We start from the raw sequence: 13,390 nt of genomic DNA, 5'->3' as shown, positions 1-13,390 counted from the left end.
TAAATTTATTTTTACCTCCGCCAAGGAGGTTGGAAATGACAAGAGGAACAAGTGATTACATTTTAGTGGCGATCCGGATCACGATCCGGATCCTGATGCTAACGCGTATCCGGATCCTGATGCTAACGCGTTAGCATGTCTATGGCATTTTCAATTTTAAGCAGTTTCAGCTGTCATCACGTTCGGGTGCATTTGTTTTCAAATTGTAATATTTCTTAAATTTATTTTTGTTTATATATTAATAATCTAATGATTATTATATACAATTTTAGAGAAAGAGACAAAAAGAAATAGATCACTGTGCCAAGGAGGGAATCTCTTTAGGGTCAGTGACCCTATGGCCTTGTTTAGAGAAGTGTTTCATAAATGTTAAAAAATCCATATATTTGCAGTTTAGCTGAATAATAAATTGAATTTTGTCTCTCATTTGTTTTTGTCTATAAGCACATGCAATATCAATATCAGTGCTCAGATGACAGTAGCTTCTGGGAAAGGTGCAAGTTGCAATAAACTGTGATGCCAAGCGCTAAGGATACATGCTATCCAGTCACAGCAGATGAAACTTTTTTACTACTGAGCAAACATTGTTAGACTTTTTTAGGTTCAGTGATTCCACAGCGTGTAGATGTTATGGCGTCAGTGACCCCATGGCCTTGGCGGAGGTTTGCACTCTCTGAGTGCTTCTAGTTTGAATTAATGTATCACTCCATAAAAAATGCGCCAAAAGATGCACAAACACTGGCCACCACTCCAAGTTGTGCCTACCATCTGTTGTTGACATTTTGTTTGCCTTATGAATGAATTATAAATATAGAAGGAGAAACGTGTGTTTGTTTTGTAGCACTTCCTTTTTTTTTCTTAGTGTCCATCTCGCAATGTAGTAGATCAGTGAAAACGGTTCAATGTGGTTTTCTTGGCTACAGTCCCAAATAATTCATAGGCTAAGGCAAGAGGGACAGTAAAGTCATCAAATCTATCTTCTTTTATTATACAAAAGAAATATAAACTATATAATATATAATAATATATAATTATATAATATAAACAGAACCATGAGCAGAATCATCAGGATTCAAAAGCCATTCGATAGTGAAATTTGATGTAATGAAATTCATCTTTTATTAAACAAAATAAATATAAACTATAAACAAAACCATCAGGATTCAAAAATTCAATTTCCAAACAAATCGAAAAAAAAGGGCAAAAACAATAGACTTCCTATTGTTCAAGATGTACTTTTTATGGCCCACCCTGTAGTATCCAAAAAAAACAAAGTACAGGTATGTCACAGGTGGATAATTATAAATGCTGTAAAAACTTTACAGCAAAGACTGTGTAACCTATTGTTTGCTATGCATCTTCCCGAGACTCTCATTCCTGCTAATAGATTCAACAGTGAAAGTTGACGTCGTAGTGGGTACTGACTTTGTGATTGGCTGAGAATTTACGTACCAGGAGAAATAGCCTTTAAATATTCTACGGGCAGATGACTGTTGTACTTACTTTGGCCAGCAGGGGGCGCCGCCTGCTCGCTATAGTCGTTAGAGGGGCCGCCCTGCTGTTCATATGAAAACTGATTTATTAAGATAAAATTAAACTAAAATTAAACTAAATGCAGCAGGTGGATTCAAATATTTTACAGAATTAAAGAAAAAAAAAATATGTATACACACACACACACACACATAATTTTTTCTGCCCTTTATGAGTCACAAAGCGCCAGCCACACATGTCAATCAAAATTAAAGGCCAGCTTTGCCCTTTATGACTCAGGGACCACACCTGTGCACAGACTGCTGTTTATATTATTGAGCACAGCTGGCCCAACAGTGGGAAAGATTTCTTTAAAAAGACAAGTGACCAAGTGACCAACAATCTCCTGCAAAAATTCCAATGTTACAGGCTCAAAAATGTCTAAAACAGCAGAACAGGAGAAAAAGACTGAAGGGTCATTCACAGGAGAAGAAATAAGAGCCCTCGTAGTGGAGACCTTATTGATAAAGAATTGCAAAAATCTTTCACAGACATCAAAAGAGGCTTCAGTACAGTCAGGCTGTGATGGATTTAGAACACTATTGATAGTTTTAAACAACACATGATGCTTATGACAGTTTGAGACAACAATAGTTGAGAAATATTTAGTCTTAGCCTCTTTCACAGTTGACTGATAATGGTGCTAACTGTCTTAGAATTAGAAAAGACACCTGCAATCTGTCTTTTCTCCACTTCCGCTCAGCTCTACGACACTCACGTCTGACGGATCAGGTCGTGTCATTCAGCCAAGGGTCATGTTTGGCTTTTGACTGCCTAATTTTTAATGGAGCCACAGTATCAATGTTTTGGCGGTTTTATGAAACCACAAATTAATCATCACCTACATACTCAGGAATGACAGAGTTCTGTGTAAAAATAGTGGAGAACTGAGAGGCCATAGAAGGGTTCATAATTCGGCATCTGCGAGCAGCAGGCTGAGGTTTGACTACAGAACAGCCCAAAGAGATCTCAAACAGAAAAGGCATATGGTCAGAAAACACTGCCTCACAAATCTCCAGGTTAAGAGCAGGCAGACCATGTGTTCAAACAAGATCTAGTGTGTGTCCACGTTCCTGAGTGGCACCAGGGTAAAAGAGTCAATGAGAGCTAAAAAGTCCTTTGCAATAATATTGTCAGGACAACACACGTGGACATTAAAATGTCCAACAATAAGGACATGAATATAATTAGGCATAACTTCAGATAAAAACACAGAAAAGTCATTTAGAAAGTCCTTATTGTATAGGAGGCTGATAGACCAGGGCACACAGCACTGTGTGAGAGCAACCCAGTTCAAATAAGAGCAGCTCAAAGCTTGTAAAAGAGGACCGCAGCCAAATTTGTTTAGGTTTGAGGAAACACTTTTAAAACAAACACTAATTCAATATTTTTATTGCCAAAAAAAAAAAAAAAAAATCCATAAGAATTATCAGTATTAAACCTTACTGTGAGCCAACAAACCCACTATTTTTAAACATTCTGAAATTCAAGGATGTAGTTGATTATAGTACAGTCCAAACCGTAAAGCAAAAAACCTCTACCCCTGTCATGGTCCGGCCCTTTTGGGGCCAGCTGTTATGATTCTGGACCTTTTTCTGAGTTCTGGGCATCTGTGTTATGTCTTATTATCATTGTCATGTTCATGCTATGATTGGTTTTGTTTCTTTTAGTCTCTATCTTTTCTTTGCCATGTATTTAGTTTTGCTTTATTGTTTATTATTTGCTGTCACTCTTGGTCCCTTAGTTGCTATAGTCTTAGTTTTATTCTGTTTATCACATTTATTATATTATGCTTTAGTCACAGGGTTTTGTTATTATCTTCAGTATATCTTATCTGATTATGTTCCATTTGTTATTTATTGCATTTTCTGTTTATCTGTTATTTTGTTTCATTAATTGCATTATTCTGTAGTCATCGGGTTTGTTGATTCTCTGTTTATCAGTAGTTTATTTTGGCTCATCTCATTTGTGATTTCACTTATGCTTTAATGTCGGGTTTTGTTTTCAATTCTCATGTTCATGCTCTGTCCTGGTCCTGGTTATAGTTGTACTTTATTCTGTCCATGGTTTCTGTTTTTGCCTCGTCTTCGTTTGCCTCTGCACCAGCTCCTGTGTCTTCGTCTGTCAATATGACTCTTTTTGCTCTGTGTTTTCATCCACTTCCGCTCTTGCACCTGCTCACGTGTCTTTGTCTCTTTCATCACTCCACTCTGTCTTCCTGCCTTCACTATCTTGCCCCATGCGTATCTTTGTTCACTAGTCACGCCCCCTTCCAGAACTTTCACTGACACCTGCATCTTGTTTCACTAATTACACCACCACCATTTAAGCCCTTGTCAGAGTGGAACGTGGTGCAGAAGACAACTCAAATTATCACAGAGAATGACTGAATTTGTTTCCTGATCAGGAGAGAGCTGGCGTGCATGACCTTCATCACCACTCGCCAGTCAGCTCTGAAGGGCCTGCCCACTCACCTCCTGGATTTACTGAAGCGAAATTGCATACAGGCATATGCAGAAAACAGCACACAACATATTGGAGTCACACAGTCTGTTCTCACATTGATATAAAATTATGACTTTCCACCTCGGAGTCTCACGGTCTGTTCTCAGACATATAATATTGTTCCCAGATATGAAACAAAACAACACCAGTCCTGGGCTAGTGTACAGGCCGCAACGTTCCTGCTCAAGGTCAGTCTGTTAATTAAAATGTACATCTGTGCTCAGTTAAACAAGATTTATGCTCTCACACTCCTCAAGTCAGCAAAAGGTCATTTAGTGTGTGAGTAGTTCAGTGGTTAACTTGGAAAGTAATATTAAGTAAAATCACACACACACACATTTTATATATATATATATATATATATATATATATATGAAAGGTAAAATCAAAGACATTAATAATTGATAAGCATATTCACAATTCTTAAGAATTCTTTTGACAGCCCTCACAGTCTCACAGCTCGCTGCCAGATCATTGTCTTTGTAAACTTTCCAGCCCTGTTCTTCGCTTTGTTTTTTGCGTGCATGTATTTTGACTCTATCTCGTTTTTTGACCTTGACTTTGCCTTGCCTTTGATAGCCCATACAACGTGTTTTTTGACCTGTGCCTGTTTATTGTACCGTGTCTCAGCCTCTTGCCGTTTTGCTACCTTTGCCTCGCTGCTGGACCTCCTGTGTACCGAACCCCTGCCTGTTATTAAACCATCTGAAGTTTATCAGTCTAGTGAGCTTGCGTTTGTGTCCATCTGGTTTGTGCCACGCCTGATAACCTCAACATGTCCAAAATCTGTTTAAAATGAAGGACTCCAGTTATAATTTGAGAGGAACATTATTATTTGATAAAGACTGGAACTATACTGTAAGAAGTTGTTGTGTTTCTGTAAAAGGTGTAAACATTTGGAACATCTGTCCTGAACATGTTAAATTATGCAGTACTATAGTCAGCTTTAAAAAGTTCTTGATCCGTCTACATATGTACTGTCTAACAGTCAATTTGTAAAGTTTGAACACCATTCTGCTTCAGATGATGGTGTTAAATGCAGACCTAAAATCAGCAAGCAGCATCCTCACATACGAGCCAGGATAAGTCAGACAATAGGCCTTACTGTACAGTTGTGAGAGTGAGACTTGGACATGAATGTCTGGCCCAAGGTGATGACTGGATGTCTTTGGCACTAGGCCCCTTTGGAAGATCCTTGGGTACCTTTAGAATTACCAAATAAGTGGCAGCATAGGGATACTCAGATGAGGACCTGCATCTGATATATTTTGGCAACATGATGTGTTTCTCTGTGCATGATCCGGCACACCAGTGCCTCAGTGTTGAGGATCTTAGCAGCTGGTGAAGGCCAAAGGGGACGCCTAAGATTCATCTGACTTCATTGGATTGGAAGTCTACTTTTAAGAGGTGGGGATAGACTGGTTGCCTGCCTTATTGCTTGCAATGCAGGATCCAAGGCGGTTGTGTGGTGTATTGATGTAGATTCTACATGCACTGGTGCCATGTGTTTCTACATTGTAGAAACACATGGCACCAGTGCATGCTCTCAGACCTGACCTAACCATTCTAGAAGTTACTATGAACACTGGTTCATACTTGGTTGTCAATCAGCACCCATCAATTTCTTTTAATCTACTAGATGGCGGATGCAGGCCCTGGGCTGTTGCCAGGCAGCTGCCTTCTTGCTTAGCGTTATCACACATCGTCAGGCATTAGATTAAATAGAAATCGATGATGCGCTGAATTAAACTTGGCTTAAAATGATCTGAAAATGCCATTTTCTGCAGCGTTCTGGTGCAGCAACAAGATGACAAAGGATCTTGGAGTGAGCTTTCATAAGTGAGTATTATATGTAATATTAATGGGGAAATGGCCAAAATTGCTGAAAAAAAGGTTAGAAAATAGTTTTTTGGGGGGGTCAAGCTGTATTCTGTAAAGTAGTGACTTCAGTTTTATTGCCTGAATGTTTTGTCGTGAGACATACGAGGCCTGTCAAAGTAACGGTCCTTTTTATTTTTTTCAAAAACTATATGGATTTCATTCATATGTTTTTACGTCAGACATGCTTGAACCCTCGTGCACATGCGTGAGTTTTTCCATGCCTGTCGGTGACGTCATTCGCCTGTGAGTACGCCTTGGGAAGGAGTGGTCCCGCCCCCTCGTTGGATTTTCATTGTCTGGAAATGGCGGAATGAAAAGGACTTTTTTTCCATCAGAATTTTTTCAGAAGCTGTTAGAGACTGGCACCTGGAAACTATTCGAAAAATTTATCTGGCTTTCGGTGAAAATTTTACGGGCTTCACAGAGAATAAGGTCTGTTAGTACAGCTTTAAGGACCCCTTTAAGGACGCTCAGCGCTCCGAGCTGCGACGACGCGGCACAAGCCACCGGACCATTTCTAAATGGATGGCTCTGTGGATACGAGACCGTCGTGTGCTCTTTCTCTGGTTATCACAAGAGCTGGACATCAGCCATTTTCCGGCAGATTTCACTTTTAACAAGAGATTTTGTCATGGAAAGCCGCGTGGAGGCTTCGCGCGTCACGACCGATTCGCTTTGGAAGCGAGACAAAGGAACACCTCCGTTTCGGCGTGTCAGAGGACAAGTTTGGACATGTCCAGCTCTCCACAATTTCACTGATACTTACTGGACTGGTAAGCACTGAAAGCCGAGATAGACATGTCCAAACTTGTCCTTAAAGGGGTCCTTAAAGCTGTAGTAACAGACCTTATTCTCTGTGAAGCCCGTAAAATTTTCACCGAAAGCCAGATACATTTTTTGAATGGTTTCCAGGTGCCAGTCTCTAACAGCTTCTGAAAAAATTCTGATGGAAAAAAAGTCCTTTTCATTCCGCCATTTCCAGACAATGAAAATCCGACGAGGGGGCGGGACCACTCCGTCCCAAGGCGTGCTCACAGGCGAATGACGTCACCGACAGGGGTGGAAAAACTCACGCATGTCTGACATAAAAACATATGAATGAAATCCATATAGTTTTTGAAAAAAATAAAAAGGGCCGTTACTTTATTGACAGACCTCGTATCGCGCCATTCGTTTTTTTGAAGTCTCACTTTCATCAGTCTCAATTTATCCCTTTTTAATTAGCCTCAGTTTTTTCTATAAATCAGGTTTTTCATCCTGACATATTCTGTAAGAGCAAATTCATAGAATGGAAATGCTTTTTCTCTGTTTTGTGGTTGACAGTTGGTAACCATCTTTGACATTGTATATTTTGCTACTAATATTAGAATATGCACATGAGTGAGATTAATTTCTCTTTGATATACTCCATATTCCAATGTAGTGCTTTCAGATCCCGCTGGAGCGGAGTTAACAGGGGAAAACTTCAGTACAGACAAAACTTGCCGACGTGGCTGTTTCATTTTATTTATTTAAATTGAAATTTTTGCAGAGAAGCACTGCATAAAAGTGGTGCTGCAGGTGGGTTAAGAGCATTCTTTAATATTAATATCTTTAATATGATGCAAGTGTGCGAAGTTCTTACTTTCACCCCTGATTATTTCCCATCTTTAACTTCATAATGAAATTAATTGGGGATCAGACTAATATCTAGTATTTACTATTAGTGTTGTTGCAGACATAATGTGTTTAAATATGTTTCTGTTTGACAAACTGGTGGTATTATTTTTTGTGTTGGCAAAGATAATGACTTCGTTGGTCGGGATAGTAGAAACAATATTCATAACTCCAGGCAAACTCTTCACATCTGGAATGGGACTAACACATTCATTATATAATTCATAATTCATTTTCTTGTGTAAAATATTTGTATACATGATTGTATATAACGACACATCATAACAGATCATGACATAATAAAAACAGCTATTAACAATTTTGAAATCTGGTGGCATTCATTATACTGTAATACAGATCATAATTTGCTTTAAAAATATCTGTACTCGAGGATAAGACCACTTCAGGTGGCAAACTATTCCAAATCTTTACTGCTCGGTTACTAAAGAAATTTTTTCTCACATTCAATCTAGATCTGTTAACTTCCAAGCACAATTCATGGCCTCTAAGGCCAGTATACCTTCTCATTTCAAAAAATGCAGTGGGGATCAACATTCTCAAAGCCATGCAAAATTTTATATATTTCAATCAAATCACCTTGAGTTCGTCTGTCTTCAAGACTTGTGAGACCCAGTTGCAAGAGCCTATCCTCATAAGGCAAATTTTTAAATTCTGGAACCAACTTAGTGGCCCTTCTCTGTACTTTCTCTAAAATATTTTTGTCTTTCTGCAAATATGGTGACCATGCCTGTGCACAATATTCATTCAAGTCTATTATATAAATAGTTTGATCCTCTTCTGTATTTGCTGTACAAATGTGCGACTGAGTTTGAAGAAATGTAATAACACAGAACATGCAGATTTATAGTGAAAACATTGATCATGCCCATCGATTTCTATTTCTGGTTGTTAGACGCTAACCAAGATGGTGGCGCTCTGGCAAGAGCCAGCGATTGAGCGGATCGCCCTGTCCTTTATCCAGGTATTAGATAGAAATCGATTATCAGGACTCATGGTGGTTCATGGTGTGCTGGTGCATCCTGTACAAGCACATGCTTCCAGTTCTTACCTGTAGTGGGTGAAGTGGAAAGACTAGTGTAGTCAGTTCAATATTTTATTTGTCCACAAAATCATTAAAATGTTTTACATAAACATTTCTGTATGCAAAACATACCACACCAAATGTGAGCCCAGCATTCATCCTACCACTAACTACACAGTACATCTTTCTGTGTAAATTTAACACTACAGTGAGTCTTTTTAAAAATTATATTAAACTCCATTAATGTGTTAAATCAACTCTGCTGGCATTCATCACCTTGATTCAACACTGTAAAATAATTTATTTAAAACAATACATTGGATTTATATATGTCACATCGCTGGAATCTCTTTTCAACTTCTTTACCAGTTTAATTGCTTTTCTTAATAAATATAATTCACAAGTTTAGCTACATGGGCTTTCATTATCTTGGATCTTTGTTTTACGTATTAACATCTATTATATCAATAGAAAAAAAGCCTTTGAGGTAACGTTGGCGTAGCCCGGAAACGGCAATGATTCTTTTATTGTGAAAATCTCCGTCCGCTGCCACTGCTTCGGGTGTTCCGCCTCTGTCTCCTCGACAAATTTCGGCTGTTTTCGTCGCGAGGCGTCCAAGTAGAGGAGGAAAAGGAAAAGGAGAGAAGAGTCTTACGCTGGGAAGAGGGAAAATAAAGAAAAGAAAAGTGAAACGACAATTAAATATTAACCCAAGTCGTAAGCAGAAAGTGACTGGGCCAGCTTTGAAGTAGACAGTCGGCCCTTTGTTTCTGGGTAAACAGAGTTTTGGCTTCGGTGTAAACACGCTGGTGTGTGTTGTTGTGAGAGACGTAGCAGAGGACAGCCACAGGTCTCCTCCCAGTCTGGTGACCGACGCACTTTGGACACTCGTCTATAACCTCCCGTGGTTCTACGGACAGGTAAGACCGCCGTTGTTCCGTATGGTCACTGTGGCTTTAACACGACGCAACAGCTGGTCTCTGCACTTCTCTGTACAACATGTATCTTAGTGTCATTGAGCAACATGTGCAGCCGTATTGGTGTAAGTGATTTATGGCTAATTTCAGCTGCAGATATGTTTGTTAGAAGCATCTGCGACCGCAGCTTTTCAGGAGCTTTGCTTCATGAAAGTGTTCAACAGGTTGTGTTGAAGCCTCACTCAGCTCAGGCCTTCCGGTCCGGTTATTCCCAACAGGCCACACCTACACTGTTTGCCACATGATGACTACTTCTCCGCTTTCTTTTGTAAACACTTTGGCCTGTCGGTCCAGAATGCAGTTGAACAGATGTGCAGATCAGCTGTGTGTTCCACCATGAAGCAGTGAGATTATGAAGGTGGTGTTGCGGTTGAAGTGGAGATGTTCACATGGAGTTTCAGTGGCTCTGACACATTACAGATCTGTCATTGATGAGGCCGCCTCTTTAGTACCATATTCATCTCCATCCAAACCTTTTTCCATGTCACCAGAAGTGGATCAAACCATGCCGCAAGCTCACAGTCACACGTTTCTCCCGGCACAACACCTGCAAACGTACACTGTGTTTGATGACGTTATAATACAATAACATGCTTTTGGAGGGCGGTATGCATTTTCAGAGGCCCTACGTTCATGCCCGGTCACCCAAAAGGACAGATATCTGTCATTGCGGGCGACTGGGCATGAACGGAGGAACTCAGAAAATGCATACCGCACGACAACAGCATGTTATTGTATTATTATCACTTTTTACTGAGATACACAACATGTAACGCGTACATAAAAAGTTGTCTCACTTAACATTTGTCGTGTCGACTGGCGCGCGCTGCTCTCCAAATTCGGCAGTGCGTCCTCATCAAGCTGACTGCTTTAGCTGCTGTTCATTGTCGTACTATCCATGAGAAAAATCATCCGGAATATCCATATTGGGACCAAAACACACTTCTTGCCTTTTCATCTTTTCCTCTGCGGACAGTTCTTGGGCTGCGCGCTATGACGTCATTTGTTTACACACAGCGGGTGGGTATAGCCACATAGCGTCGACGTAAATCTACGATACCGGCCTAGCAACACCTCGGTAAAGTGATAATAATGACCGATAGTAGTCAGCATGGTGAGCGTCTGAATTTAGTATTATACAGAGACATATGTGTTTCACGCAATATTTAAATTGTCATCAGAATTTTGCCACTGCACAAAACTTTTAGTCTAACAGCTCCCCTGACCCACACACACATCTTCCCCATGGATGTTTTATCTATAATAATGACCATCTGCTGTGTATCATTCATTTCACACTCGCCAAACTAAAGCTTGACTTCACATGCATATAGCATAACTGGCATTACTAACTTGTCAAATAAATCAAGGGTGACATCTAGTGGCAATTTGAGGTTTCTACTTTTCGTAAGCAAAGCAAACATTGCCCTTGAGGCAGAATCATGCAACTCTTTGATGGCCAACTTAAATGATCCATTATAATTTAAAGTCAGTCCCAGGTATTTAAAACAAGATACAATTTCCAAATTATATACATTACACATAAAGCTGAGATTTTTATTATTAGTTTTTCTGTTGCCAAATACTGTTATTTTTGTTTTGTTGCTATTCATTTTTAACCTCCACTTGTTACAATACTCACACATGTGATCAATGGCTTTTTGTAGCCCTGCTTTTGATGTAGCCATAACAGTAGTATCGTCAGCGTAAATCAGGACCAGTAACTTTAAGTACGAGGTCTATTAGATAAGAAACCGACACTTTTATTTATTTTTTTTTAACTATATGGATTTGAATGACGTGCGATTACACCAGTCATGCTTGAACCCTCGTGCGCATACGTGAGTTTCTTCACGCGTGTCGGTGACATCATTTCCCTGTGGGCAGGCCTTGAGTGAGATGTGGTCCAGCCCTCTCGGCTGAATTCCTTTGTTTCACACGCTGCTCGAGATGGCGCACGTTGCTTTATCAAAATTTTTTCTGGACCTGTGAGGAATATCCGAGTGGACACTATTCGAGAAATTAAGCTGGTTTTCGGTGAAAAGTTTAACGGCTGATGAGAGATTATGGGGTGTTTCTGTCGGTGTAAGGACTTCCCACGGAGCGGGACGTCGTGCAGCGCTTCCAGGCACCGTCGTCGGCCTGTTTCGAGCTGAAAACATCCTAATTTAAGGCTTAATTCACCCAGGACGTCGTGAGAGAACAGAGAAGATTCAGAAGAGGCCGGCATGAGGACTTTATGCGGACATTCCACTGTTTAAGGACATTTTTTAATGAAAGACGTGCGGCAAATTCGCCGAGTCGTTTCCATGACAACTCGGCGAATCTGTGTGTGCCGCGACAGGAAAAACACCTCCGTGTTGAAAACCATTTGTAAAATTCAGGCGGCTTTTGATGGCTTTCAACAAGTGAGTAACAGAAATTGTTTAACAGCTTAGGCATGTTCCAACTTGCCCGTTAAGGATTCCAATGGAGGTGTTTTTCCTGTCGCGACCCCCCGCGGTCGGGTCCGGCCCAACATGCGACTCTGCCCGCACGTTCTTTCATTACAAAATGTCCGTTAACAATGGAATGTCCGAATAAACTCCTCATGCCGACTTCTTCTGAAAGTTCTCTGTTCTCTGACGACTTCCTGGGTCAACAGAGCCTGAAATGTGGAAGTTTTCAACTTGAAATGGCGAGACGCTGCCGCCTCGAAGCGCAGATCGCCGTCAGGCGCCGTGGGCCGTCCTTACGGCGACACTACGACCAAAATCTCTCATCAGCTGTTAAAATGTTTACCGAAAACCAGCTGAATTTATCGAATGGTGTCCACTCAGTTGTGCCTTACAGTTTTGAAAAATTTTTTTGATCAAATCAAAAATCAGCAGTCTCTGAGCCATTCCTAAACAATGAAAAAATCGACGAGAGGGTGGGCGACTCCTCACTCAAAGACTGCCCACAGGCGAATAACGTAACCGACAGGCGTGAAAAAAGTCTCGCATGCCCACGAGGGTTCAAGCATGTCTGATGTAATCACACGTGATTCAATTCCATATGGTTTTTGAAAAAAATAATAAGGTCGGATACTTTTCTAATAGACCTCGTAGATGTCCAACGTGGGACTGTCGAAGTCTACTGTCTGGCAGCCGTTCTGGATTCTAAATCATTAATAAATAATGCGAAGAGTAACGGAGACAAATTTTCCCCTTGTCTCACTCCTGTTTGGCTCACAAAAAAAATCAGATTTACAACCATTAACATAAATGCATGACTTGATATACATGCTTTTTACGACCTCATTGAACTTTCCACTAATTTTTCTTTAACTAATTTGTACCATAATGCATCACAGCATACTGTATCAAAAGCCTTACTGTAATCTATAAAAGCACAGTACAACCTCTTTCTCTTAAAGCAAAACAAATCAATGACTTGTTTCAGTAAGAAAATATGATCAACAGTAGAGTAACTTTTTCTAAACCCTGCCTGGTTTTTCTTCAAGACAGATGTATTTTCACAAAAATTATACAGTCGTTCATTAAGCACATTTGTAAATAGTTTTCCAAGACAACTCAACAATGTAATTCCTCTGTAATTATTACAATTGTTTTCATCCCCCTTCTTTTTATATATAGGGACAATTAGGCCCAAAAGCCAATCTTCAGGAACAATGCCCGTTTTCAAAATCATAATAAATAAAGTAACATAAATAGGCACAAATATATCCATTGTACTTTTATATATTCATTGATTACTCCATCTACTCCAGCTGCCTTTCCTGTCTTCAATTTTTGTATTGCCTTTTTAATTTTAT

General features: G+C 39.9%; 1 protein-coding gene across 1 annotated transcript in view; it reads left to right on the top strand.

Annotated features, from left to right (window-relative positions):
- Nucleotides 1–9,178: 9,178 nt before the first annotated feature.
- gng12a (guanine nucleotide binding protein (G protein), gamma 12a) overlaps nt 9,179–13,390 on the top strand; it is a 110,121-nt gene continuing 105,909 nt past the window's right edge. The window contains exon 1 of the mRNA XM_034182755.1: nt 9,179–9,537. The gene's annotated coding sequence lies outside the window, so the exon portion shown is untranslated. The remainder of the gene's footprint in view (nt 9,538–13,390) is intronic.

The sequence above is a fragment of the Thalassophryne amazonica genome, chromosome 12, assembly GCF_902500255.1.
Source record: "Thalassophryne amazonica chromosome 12, fThaAma1.1, whole genome shotgun sequence".
Taxonomy (NCBI): domain Eukaryota; kingdom Metazoa; phylum Chordata; class Actinopteri; order Batrachoidiformes; family Batrachoididae; genus Thalassophryne; species Thalassophryne amazonica.
The sequence above is the reverse complement of the archived record's forward strand: the minus strand, read 5'-3'. Positions and strand labels throughout refer to the sequence as shown.